At 38.4% G+C, this 10,906-nt stretch overlaps 1 non-coding gene across 1 annotated transcript; it reads left to right on the forward strand.

The window, feature by feature from the left end:
* Window positions 1-3,864: 3,864 nt before the first annotated feature.
* LOC112503459 lies at window positions 3,865-3,970 on the forward strand. Its single transcript, XR_003067985.1, has one exon. It is a non-coding gene; the product is annotated as a small nucleolar RNA R71 (small nucleolar RNA).
* Window positions 3,971-10,906: the final 6,936 nt, after the last annotated feature.

Consider the following 10,906-nt stretch of genomic DNA (forward strand, 5'->3'; position numbering starts at 1 on the left):
TAAAGTAAATACCCCAAACATCAAAAAGTTCGACTTTTAAAATAATGTTCAAGGGCATCTCATTTCTTTGGGACAAATTCCCAATGCGTTGGCATTGGTCACAACTCTTCACGAATTCAAAAGCATCTTTAAACATGGTAGGCCAAAAAAATCTGCTTTGTAAAATTTTAACGGCCGTACGTTGTCCACCAAAGTGACCTCCGTACGGCGATGCGTGACACTCCTTTAACAATGCTTGGATTTCATCATCCGGGACACACTTTCTTAAAATTTGATCCGATCCCATTTTATAAAGGAGCGAATCCTCCCACAAATAATGCTTGCAATCGTGAAGGAATTTTTTTAACCGATTTCCCTGAAAGTGATATGGTTTAAGGCCACATGCAAGATAGGTGGCAATATCTGCATACCAAGGATGTTGTTTTTGAAAACTGTGTTGTATGGCCAAAACATATTCATCCGGGAAAACTTACTTAATCTCATGACTCCCCCCACTTGATACATTTTCTTCAATTCTAGAAAGGTGATCGACCACTTGATTATCATTTCCCTTTCAATCAACAATCTCAAGATCAAATTCTTGCCATATAAGAATTTATCTAATAAGTCGTGGCTTGGCATCAACTTTGTTAAATAAATACTTTATTGCAGAATGATTTGTATGAACAGTGACTTTGGTACCAATCAAGTATGAACAAAAACGATCAAAAGCAAATACTACCGCAAGTAATTCTTTTTCCGTCGTGGTGTAATTTATTTGAGCTTCAACAAGAGTTTTACTTGCGTAGTATATGGGGTGAAATCTTATTTTGCCTTTGTCCCAAAACGGCACGCACGGCCCAATCACTTGCGTCACACATTACCTCAAAAGGTAAGGACCAATTTGGAGTAATTATAATGGGTGTCGAGACAGGAGCCTTATTGATTGTTTCAAAACCCTTTTTACAATCGGAGGTGAACTCAAAAGTTTGGTCAACATGCAACAAGTTACATAAGGGTTTTGCAATTTTAGAAAAATCCTTAATAAACCGTCGGTAAAAACCTGCATGTCCCAAAAAACTACGAATGCCTTTGACCGAAGTAGGTTCGGGCAATTGTATTATCACCTCAATCTTAGCTTTGTCAACTTCCAAACCTTTTTCCGAAACCATGTGACTCAAAACAATTCCCTCTTGAACCATAAAATGACATTTTTCCTAATTTAAAATCAAGTCATGGGTCTCACATCTCTTCAAATTTTCAAGACAATTTACAAAATTAGTGCCAATAACCGAAAAATCATCCATAAAAACTTCCATAGTGTCCTCAATCATATCCAAAAAAATAGACATCATACATCGTTGGAAAGTGGTCGGAGCATTACATAATCCGAATGGCATACGTTAGAAAGCAAAAGTTCCGAAGGGAAAAGTGAAAGTAGTTTTCTCTTGATCTTCGGATGCAATATGGATTTGATTGTATCCCGAGTACCCATCCAAAAAGTAATAAAACTCCTTTCCAGCCAACCGATCTAACATTTGATCTATGAAAGGCAAAGGGACGTGATCTTTCTTAGTAGCTAAGTTCAATTGCCTATAGTCCATACAAATATTCCACCCGGTAACGGTCCTAGTTGGGATAAGTTCGTTTTTGTCGTTGGTGATTACCGTGGTACCACCTTTCTTAGGCACGCATTGTACTGGACTTACCCAACCGCTACTAGCAATGGGGTATATAATACCCGTGTCTAACCACTTCAAGATTTCCTTTTTAACCACTTCTTTCATGATTGGATTTAGCCTTCTTTGAGGTTGTACCTTTCCAACACTATTTTCTTCCAAGATGATCTTATGTTGGCAAAGGGACGGACTTATTCCCCTAATATCARCWATGRTCCAACCAAAGGTTTTCTTGTGGTCTTTCAGCAAATCTACTAACCTTAGATCTAAATCTTCACCTACTGAGTAAGTCTTTCAGCAAATCTACAAAGGAAGCTATGTCCTCAAGTAAGTCTTCTTCACAAATGTCTTTTGCCATGCCCACAGTGTCTCCATTGTGGACACAATCGATCAAACTTAGATCTAAATCTTCACCTACTGAGTAAATAGATGAACAGTCCTCAATTTCTCCATTAAACTTAAGAGTTTTAAACACATTGAAAGTCACATGCTGGTCGTTTACTCTCGTGGTCAACTCTCCCTTTTGTACATCAGTCAATGTCCTACCCGTAGCAAGAAAGGGTCTTCCTAAGATGATCGAAAAATTCCTATCGACTTCATAATCTAACACTAGAAAGTCGGCTGGAAAGATGAATTTGTCCACTTTTACCAAGATGTCTTCAATTTTACCTTTTGGATATGCCAAGGACCAATCCGCTAGTTGCAAAGTCATGGTGGTTGGTCGGACTTCCACTATTCCCAACTGATTAAAAACAAACAAGGGCATGAGATTTTTACTTGCCCCAAAGTCACACAAGGCATGACCTACTTCATTCCCTCCAATAGAGCACGGGATGGTGAAACTTCCTAAGTCTTTTAATTTTGGGGGAATTTTGCAAGTAAGAAGGGCACTACATTTCTTTGTTAAAAATACGGTCTAAAATTCACTCAGTCTTCTCTTTTTATTGAGGATGTCTTTCAAAAATATAACATAGCTAGGCATTTGCTCAAGAGCTTCTACCAAAGGTATGTTAATGTGGAGTTGCTTAAAGATGTCCAAGAACTTCTTAAATTGTACATCCACATTTTTGGCCTTCATCCTACCTGGAAAAGGTAAATAAATCTGTCAGATCTAAATCTGTTGGACCTGTCTTTTTCTGTTAGGGTGTGGGCAGTTTCTACCCACTGTGAGCAGTGTTTGGTGGAGACCGGGTGGTGCTGGAACTAGGCACAACTGTTGTTTCTGGAATAGAAACTGGATTATGTGCTACTTCAGCTGTAGGAAACAGAACTGGAAATTTCGATGTGTCAAAAGAATGTGAAGTATTTTCTTGACAAATCGGTTTACTAGGTGTTTCCTTTGTGGTACTAGATTCTCCTAAGTTCTTATCACTTCTTAAATTCACGATATTGACTTGTTCTTTTGGTGTTTCCGTGTCACTAGGCAAAGTTCCTTGAGGTCTATTCTTGAGATCCGCGGCAAATTGGCCGAGTTGGGTCTTGAAGTTCCTCAAGGTGGCATTGGTTTGGTTTATAAAACTTTTAAGTATAAATTCGAGTGAACCATTACCCTCCGATGCATTTTGTTGCCTAGGTGCATGTGATTGTGAAGATTGCTCATTTTGGTACATGTGATTGTGAAGATTGCTCATTTTGGTACATGTGATGACCACCTTGATGAAATCCCGGGCGATTCGAGGGTCGGTTTTGGACTTGGGTTGCCCCGGGGGGTTGAAGTTTAGGATTTCCGGCCCATGAAAAATTCGGATGATTTCTCCAATTTGGATTATACGTAGGAGAAAATGGGTTATTTCTTGTATGGTTCCCATCATAATTTACCGAAACGGGATTTTCAGGGCAAAACTCATAAGAATTATTTTCACCACAGAAAACACAAGATTCGGTCATGGAAGAATTGGACATTATCGATTGAACTTGACTCTTTTGCCCATTCAAGTTTAAATTATTTTTAACCAAATTAGTTAAAGCAACAATTTTGGCATTCAAAGAAGAAATGGCATCAAGCTCATGAATTCCCGAGGCAGATTTAGAAACAACAGGACGAGGGTTAGACCATTCAGTATTATTGTTAGAAATTCATTCCAAAATGGCATACCTTTCGTTATAGGTTTTAGCTGTGAAAGCACCACCGGCCGTTGCGTCAAGAATGATTTTAACTGCCCTATAAAGTCCATTATAAAAGGTTTCCAATTGAATACAATGGGGGATTTGATGATGAGGACACTTCCGAATAAGGTCCTTGAATCCTCCCATGCATCCATTACCGCTTCATCTTCTTCTTGGCGAAACGTCATAATTTCATTTCTAATATTTACATTCCTCGTCGGAGGAAAGTATTTTTTTAGAAATTTTTCCGCCAAATTATTCCAAATAAGGATCGAGTTTGGTGGTTGGGAATTTAGCCATGCTCTAGCTCTATCTGTCAATGTGTAAAGGAAAAACGTCAAACGTAAGGCCTCTTGTATAACTCCAGGAATTTAAAAACGATCTGTCATTTCTATAAAATATTTCAAATGAGAGTGTGGATCTTCTGAGAATAATCCCCCAAACTGACCCATAGCGGAAATCATTTGAAACATAACCGGCTTGGGTTCAAAAGATGTTGTTGTCATTTCGGGCCTACCAATTCCAGAGGCCAATTGACCAAATTCGGGAGTTGCGTAGTCCCGTATGGCTCTATTTTTGTCATCGGAAATATTAACCATGGCTTCCCGAGGAGGTGGATTATCTCCCATGGTACAGTTTAGAGTGGGATTTCGCCGATTGTTTCTACCTCTTCTTCGTCTCATAATGGTTCTTTCTAACTCAAGATCAAGAGGTGAAAGATCACCGTGTTGTAGCCGTGGCATACAACACAGGAACAACGATTGAAACAAATGACCAAGGCTCAAATGAAAATCAATATCTCAGGATAAAAATCGCGCCAGTCCCCAGCAGCGGCGCCAAAAACTTGATGTGGTGGAATCGTAAGTGTGCACACAGTTGGCACAAAGTCCCCAAAGTGGCGGTGCAAGTGCACGCCGACACTATGATCGCTTCAAGTAATAAAGTGGTATAGTACCAAGATCGTTTCCACAGGGACTGGACTTACTAAAAATCAGAGAGTTTCATGAACTTCTTGAGCAAGTTTCGGTTTGAGAAAAATAGTTGAGTTTTGATTATGCAAAGCTTAGAAATGCGAAATAAACCTTTAATATTAAAAGATGGGTATGGGTGTAAGCTTGCCTTGAGAAAATTGGTGGAACAGTTTGGTCAGGAACTCATGGGACATCTATAAGAACTCTGATCTCTCGAAAGTGAATTCTTATATACTGTGCCCACAGAGTGCCCACAAAGCATCCAGTTTTATCAATCTTAAACTTGCCAAATTAGCTAATAGATAAACAGATATTCGGTTCCACTAGCATGAAGATTTATACTCACAATACCTAGTAGTATAAACTCGACTAAGATCTGAACATTAGCTAAAAACATGCAGAATCCGCATCTCTACGTGATTATCAAAGATTCTTCCAAATCTTTGTGCATCATCTAAATCGTATTTCAGATCCGCTCATCTCTAGATTGAGGATCTAATATTTACATTTCAAATTGATCAGCTTATCTGCGTTGAGCTTAAGTCCCGACTTAAATGACCAAGCTTAAGAAACAATAAAATTGGCAACACCCAAATGTGCCTTTAAATTCTTATGTTTGACTCACACCCACACCCAAAGGGGTGCTTAGCTCATAATAAAATTTGAAAACATAGAGGAACGAGAAGAAGAAAAATGCATAAGAAATACTTGAAATGAAATTGCACTTAAACTGTTGCCCACAAGGAGCATACAATGCACAGTGGCGAGAATTAAAACTAAGTACGAAAATAAAATTAAATGCATAAATTAAACTTGCTCTACTGCTCTAGAGCTTGACAGAATGCTCCAAGGTTGCTTGGCTAAATTGTTGATGGATTGATTGTCTTCCAAATGAGAGAAAAGATTTAATATATAGTGAAAAAGTGAGAACCGGACAAACACGTCCCCCAAAGGAAGAAAGTCTTCATTGACTAGAGCGTAAAGACCCCCATCACTTCTTGTCTACTTTCAGGCCTTGTCACTTTTTCTTGAAAGGTTGAAAAAGGTAAAGTTACCTAACCCTTAAATTAAGAAAAAGGTAATTAAGGCTTTTCATTAAAATAATGGCAGGGTTACTTTTAAGACATTTTTTAATCCTACAAGGCCCATTCTTCTAAATAATTCCAGATTTTCGGATCTGACTTCAGAATTAAATCCCTTTAATACTCAGGAGAGTCAGTATTTGAATTTTGTCCAAATCCATCTTGAAGAGAATATGCCATAGGAAGAATGTGAGCAGAAAGTAGGCATAATACCAGCAGCAATGGGTTTTTCAGGAAATAATCAAATTCTTGACCTTTCATCACCTCTTAACATATTTTGGACCAAAAATACAGGATAGGAGCAAAATGGGTACAAAAGACACAATAAAATAGTGGTATTGAACAATAAATAACTCTCACAAATTGAGAGTTATCAGGTATACACACATCTCTGGCTGTTACCTCTCAAAAGGTTTCAGCTATTGAAACTAGCCTTAAACTTGAGGCACCTTCATCTTGTTCTCCTCCAATCTCTTCAGTGATTTCTACTATCACTATCGTACCTGTGGCTCCGATCCCAACCGCCTCAGTGACCCAAATTACTGAAAGTGTGAATATCAGCATAGCCACTACTGAACACCCACTTCCACCGTTCTCATCCATCTTATCTTCTCCTCCTCCTTCGTGGGTCTCGATATGTGCTCGTAAATCATCAACGATTGTCCTCACTGATGATGAAGCACCCACAACAGGACCTGAGATTGCTGCTCTCGAAACACCTCAGGTAATGGACGCCTATCCTCTCGAAGGCAACCTGGAGAGAACCAACATTAATCCTTCAGATGGTGCTATTGAACCCTTAGGTAATCCTCGATCCTACCCCTTCATTTCTTCTAACCCTGAGCTATCTTATGCTCAAACATCTTCTATATCAGGTCCTTGCGACGAAGGAATTTCAACCATGGAAGAGGAATATCATATGGCTGATAACGTGAAGCTGTTACTCCCCGTCGTAGAGACTTTCTTCATAAAGATGGATGAAGTCCATAAAGGCATGCCTCTCAAAGATGAAGTTTTTGTTGACCTCTTAGCTGTCAAAGCTGACATTCAGGAGGTCAAGGAACAGCTTTCTACGGTGCAAGTTGTTGTACGCACCAACGCTACAGCAATCTCTGCTCTAACTAGCAAAGCCAATGAACCGAATGCTTAGCTTGCCAGGAATTGTGAGCTATTGTAACAGATACTAGAGCTCCTTCAATGTCGAGTTTCAGCTACTACGCCCTCCTTTATAGTGACAAATTGCCTACAACTGGATCAGGCTCTCGAAGTCGATTTTTTTCAGGCTCGATCATTAACCCTGCTTGAGTAGCGGATGAACATCATAGCACTAAGTCTTGATAACCTCTTCTCTAGTCATATTGATGACAAATAGGGGGAGAAAGATTTTGATGCTGCTGCTATCCCTACAACTAAAACTGAAGGTGATGCTCCTAGAGCTGAAGTTAATGAAGTTGAGGTTGTTGATGAAACCATCACCTCCCATGAAGCTAATGAAGCTGAGATCGTTGATGAAGCCTTCAGAGTTGATGTTGAAGCTCGTGACGAAGACCTTCCTATCATTTATGCAACTAATGTTGGTGATATGGAAGATGATGAAGACGATGACAATGAAAATGACAATGATTCTCCAACCCTTCCTGACACTAGAAAGAATCTTGGTGGTGATGATAATGTAGACGACGATGATGACGACTTCACGAGTCAATACCAAAAACCTGCCAGCGCTCTGAAAGGAGTCTCTCTCTGGGATTCTGCATCCCAAGGGGAGAAAGAGAAAGAAAAAGAGAGGGAGACTTCTACAAAGAACCCGAACAACACATCGAAAGACAAAGGTGTTGCTGAAGAAGGAAATCTCACAGTACTCTACAAACCTCTTGTGCCTCAAAGTACAGAATCTTCCATGTTTGCTCTTGTTACTTTTTTTGTCAACTCTCTTCTCTCCCTTCTACTACATGCAGTAGGCTAAAGGAATGGGTATCTGAAAACCCAACCTCCAGTGTTCCTAGTGATCAGCATATGTCTCAACTTAAGGTGTCACCTGACCAAACTATAGTAAAAATCCCTCTTCGTAGCTCTAGTTGTGGTGAGTTTGACTTCATGTCTGAAGATGAAAGACTCGAGGCACTCAAGGCTGAGGAAGAACTCGTTCTTCAACGACAATAGACTAAGGACAACATAAAGTTGTCCAAGGCTCTTGCTACTCAAGTTCTTCAAAAGAAAAGGTCTATAAAGATGGTGAACATTGTCATGGCTGAAGCTAAGTTGCTTTCCATTGCCGAAGCTAAACATGTAAAGGCAATGAAGCTAAATGACCGAGAAAGAAAGTGGAGCGATGATCATCTTAACAAGAGTATAAGTCCTCATCATATCTCAAATGTCACGATTAGTAGATGGATAAAAGATGGTGGACTTCTCATCTCAATGCTCATCACCAGAGACAACCTAGAAGCTGTCACAGAGTATCCTTCCTACCTAGGTTAGTACGACTACAGTGAATGGCTGGAGATCCCCAAAGCAATTTAGCACTCAATATCTAGGCACAAGCCGATAATTGAAGATATCCTCAGCGAGCTAATCAAGAAGATGTCTAAATTCGTCGATGTACCAACAAAGCCGTCACTGAAAAAAGGTGGAAGAAGAAGACCTTCAAGTCCTAACAACGGACCAAATCTGTAGAATGAACATGAAACAAAGTTCTCCTTGGACGAAGTCCTTAATGATTTGAAGAAGCCATCTAAACCATTCTTTGCCAATGAAGGGTCCTTACATACCCAACACAATGCATCTAAAGCCTGAGTTTGGATTTATTTTCCTTGACTATGAAGACGAACATAACTTCCAGAGAATGTCTGAGTTTAATCTTTGTCCCACGAAACATCTTGCCTATCTAAGATATTGGTTGGACAACAATTTATATGGTGAAATGATAGACCACAAGATCAGAAGAGAATTTCTATATTGAAAGATGCTTGAAGAAGAAGTACCTGGTGACATCGACTTTAGCGACCTAGATTAGTTATAAAATTTTGTCTTGTATGTTTATCTTTCATTGTATGTCTTATTTATCTATGTCTATTCTTTCAGTGTACAACTTATATGTAATATGTCTAGATATGTACTAACTGAAACACTTGTAATTTTTCTTTGATTAATATAAGTATTTCATCAGCCTCACTGAAAAAAGATCCCTGAAAATAGTAATAGGGACACATGTCTATGAGTTCCAATATGCTCTTACAGTCAGTGACAATCTTAAGTCAATGAACATGCTTTCAGTTTCAGTTTCCCTTCTTGTACCATTTCTTAAACATGTAACTTAAGAAAACTTATAAAATAAAGACTGATTCACTGAAAAAGATACCAAAATACTAAAAAGGCACATGTACTTTGTATGTTACTTTCCTTACTATTAAACCTAAAAGCAATTATCTTTATGTTCATTTGTCATCATCACATAGGGGAACATTGTTGATCCTCACTCTCATTGATTTGATGATAATCCCTTTTACCTTTCGAAATATTACTGTTTTTCTTCTTTTTAGTTCCAGCAATCATTACTAAGTTTAGGCACAAACCGATAATTGAAGATATCCTTAGTGAGCTAATCAAGAAGATGTATAAATTTGTCGATATACCTACAAAGTCGTCACTGAAGAATGGTGGAAGAAGAAGACCTGCAAGTCCTAAAAAGGGACCAACTTTGCAAAATGAACATGAAACAAAGTTCTCCTTGGATGAAGTCCTGAATCATTCGAAGAAGCCATACATCCCAATGTTGAACCTTTCTTTGCCAGCGAAGGGTCCTTACATACCCAACACTATGCATCTAAAGCCTGAGTTTGTATTTATTTTCCTTGACTATGAAGAGAAACACAACTTCCAGAGAATGTCTGAGTTCAATCTTTGTCCCATGGAACAGCTTGCCTATCTAAGATATTGGTTGAACAATGATTTATATGGTGAAATGATAGACCGCAAGATCATAATAGAATTCCTACATCGAAAGATGCTTGAAGAATAAGTACCTGGTTACATCGACTTCAGCGACCTAGATTAGTTATGAAATTCTGTCTTGTAAGTTTATCTTTCATTGTATGTCTTATTTATCTACGTCTTTTCTTTCAGTGTACAACTTATATGTAATAAGTCTAGATATGTATTGACTGAACACTTGTAATTTTCCTTTGATTAATATTAGTATTTCATCAGCCTCACTGAAAAAGATCCCCGAAAAGAGTAATAGGGACACATGTCTATGAGTTCCAATATGCTCTTACAGTCAGTGACAATCCTCAGTCAGTGAACATGCTTTCAGTTTCAATTTCCATTCTTGTACCTTTTCTTAAACATGTAACTTAAGAAAACATATAAAGTAAACATTGATACACTGAAAAATTTCCCAAAATAGTTAAAAGGGACATGTACTTTGTATGTAACTTTTCCTTACTATTAAACCTTAAAGCAATTTTCTTTATGTTTCTTTTGTCATCATCACATAGGAGGAGATTGTTGATCCTCCCTCTCATTGATTTGATGATAATCCCTTTTACCTTTCGAAGTATTAGTGTTTTCGTCTTTTTACTTCCAACAATCATTACTAAGTCTAGGCACAAGCCGATAATTGAAGATATCCTCAGCAAGCTAATCAAGAAGATGTCTAAATTCATCTTTGTACCAACAAAGCCGTCACTGAAGAAAGGTGGAAGAAGACCTTCAAGTCCTAACAACGAACCAACTCTGTAGAATGAACATGAAATAAAGTTCTCCTTGGACGAAGTCCTGAATGATTTGAAGAAGCCATACATCCCAATGTTGAACCTTTCATTGCCAGCGAAGGGTCCTTACATACCCAACACTATGCATCTAAAGCCTGAGTTTGGATTTATTTTCCTTGACTATGAAGATAAACACAACTTCCAGAGAATTTCTGAGTTTAATCTTTGTCCCATGGAACAGCTTGCCTATCTAAGATGTTGGTTGGACAATGATTTATATGGTGAAATGATAGACTGCAAGATCAGAAGAGAATTTCTACATCGAAAGATGCATGAAGAAGAAGTACCTGGTTACATCGACTTAAGCGACCTAT

The sequence above is a fragment of the Cynara cardunculus genome, unplaced genomic scaffold, assembly GCF_001531365.2.
Source record: "Cynara cardunculus var. scolymus isolate 2C unplaced genomic scaffold, CcrdV1 Un_Scaffold_3051, whole genome shotgun sequence".
NCBI lineage: Eukaryota > Viridiplantae > Streptophyta > Magnoliopsida > Asterales > Asteraceae > Cynara > Cynara cardunculus.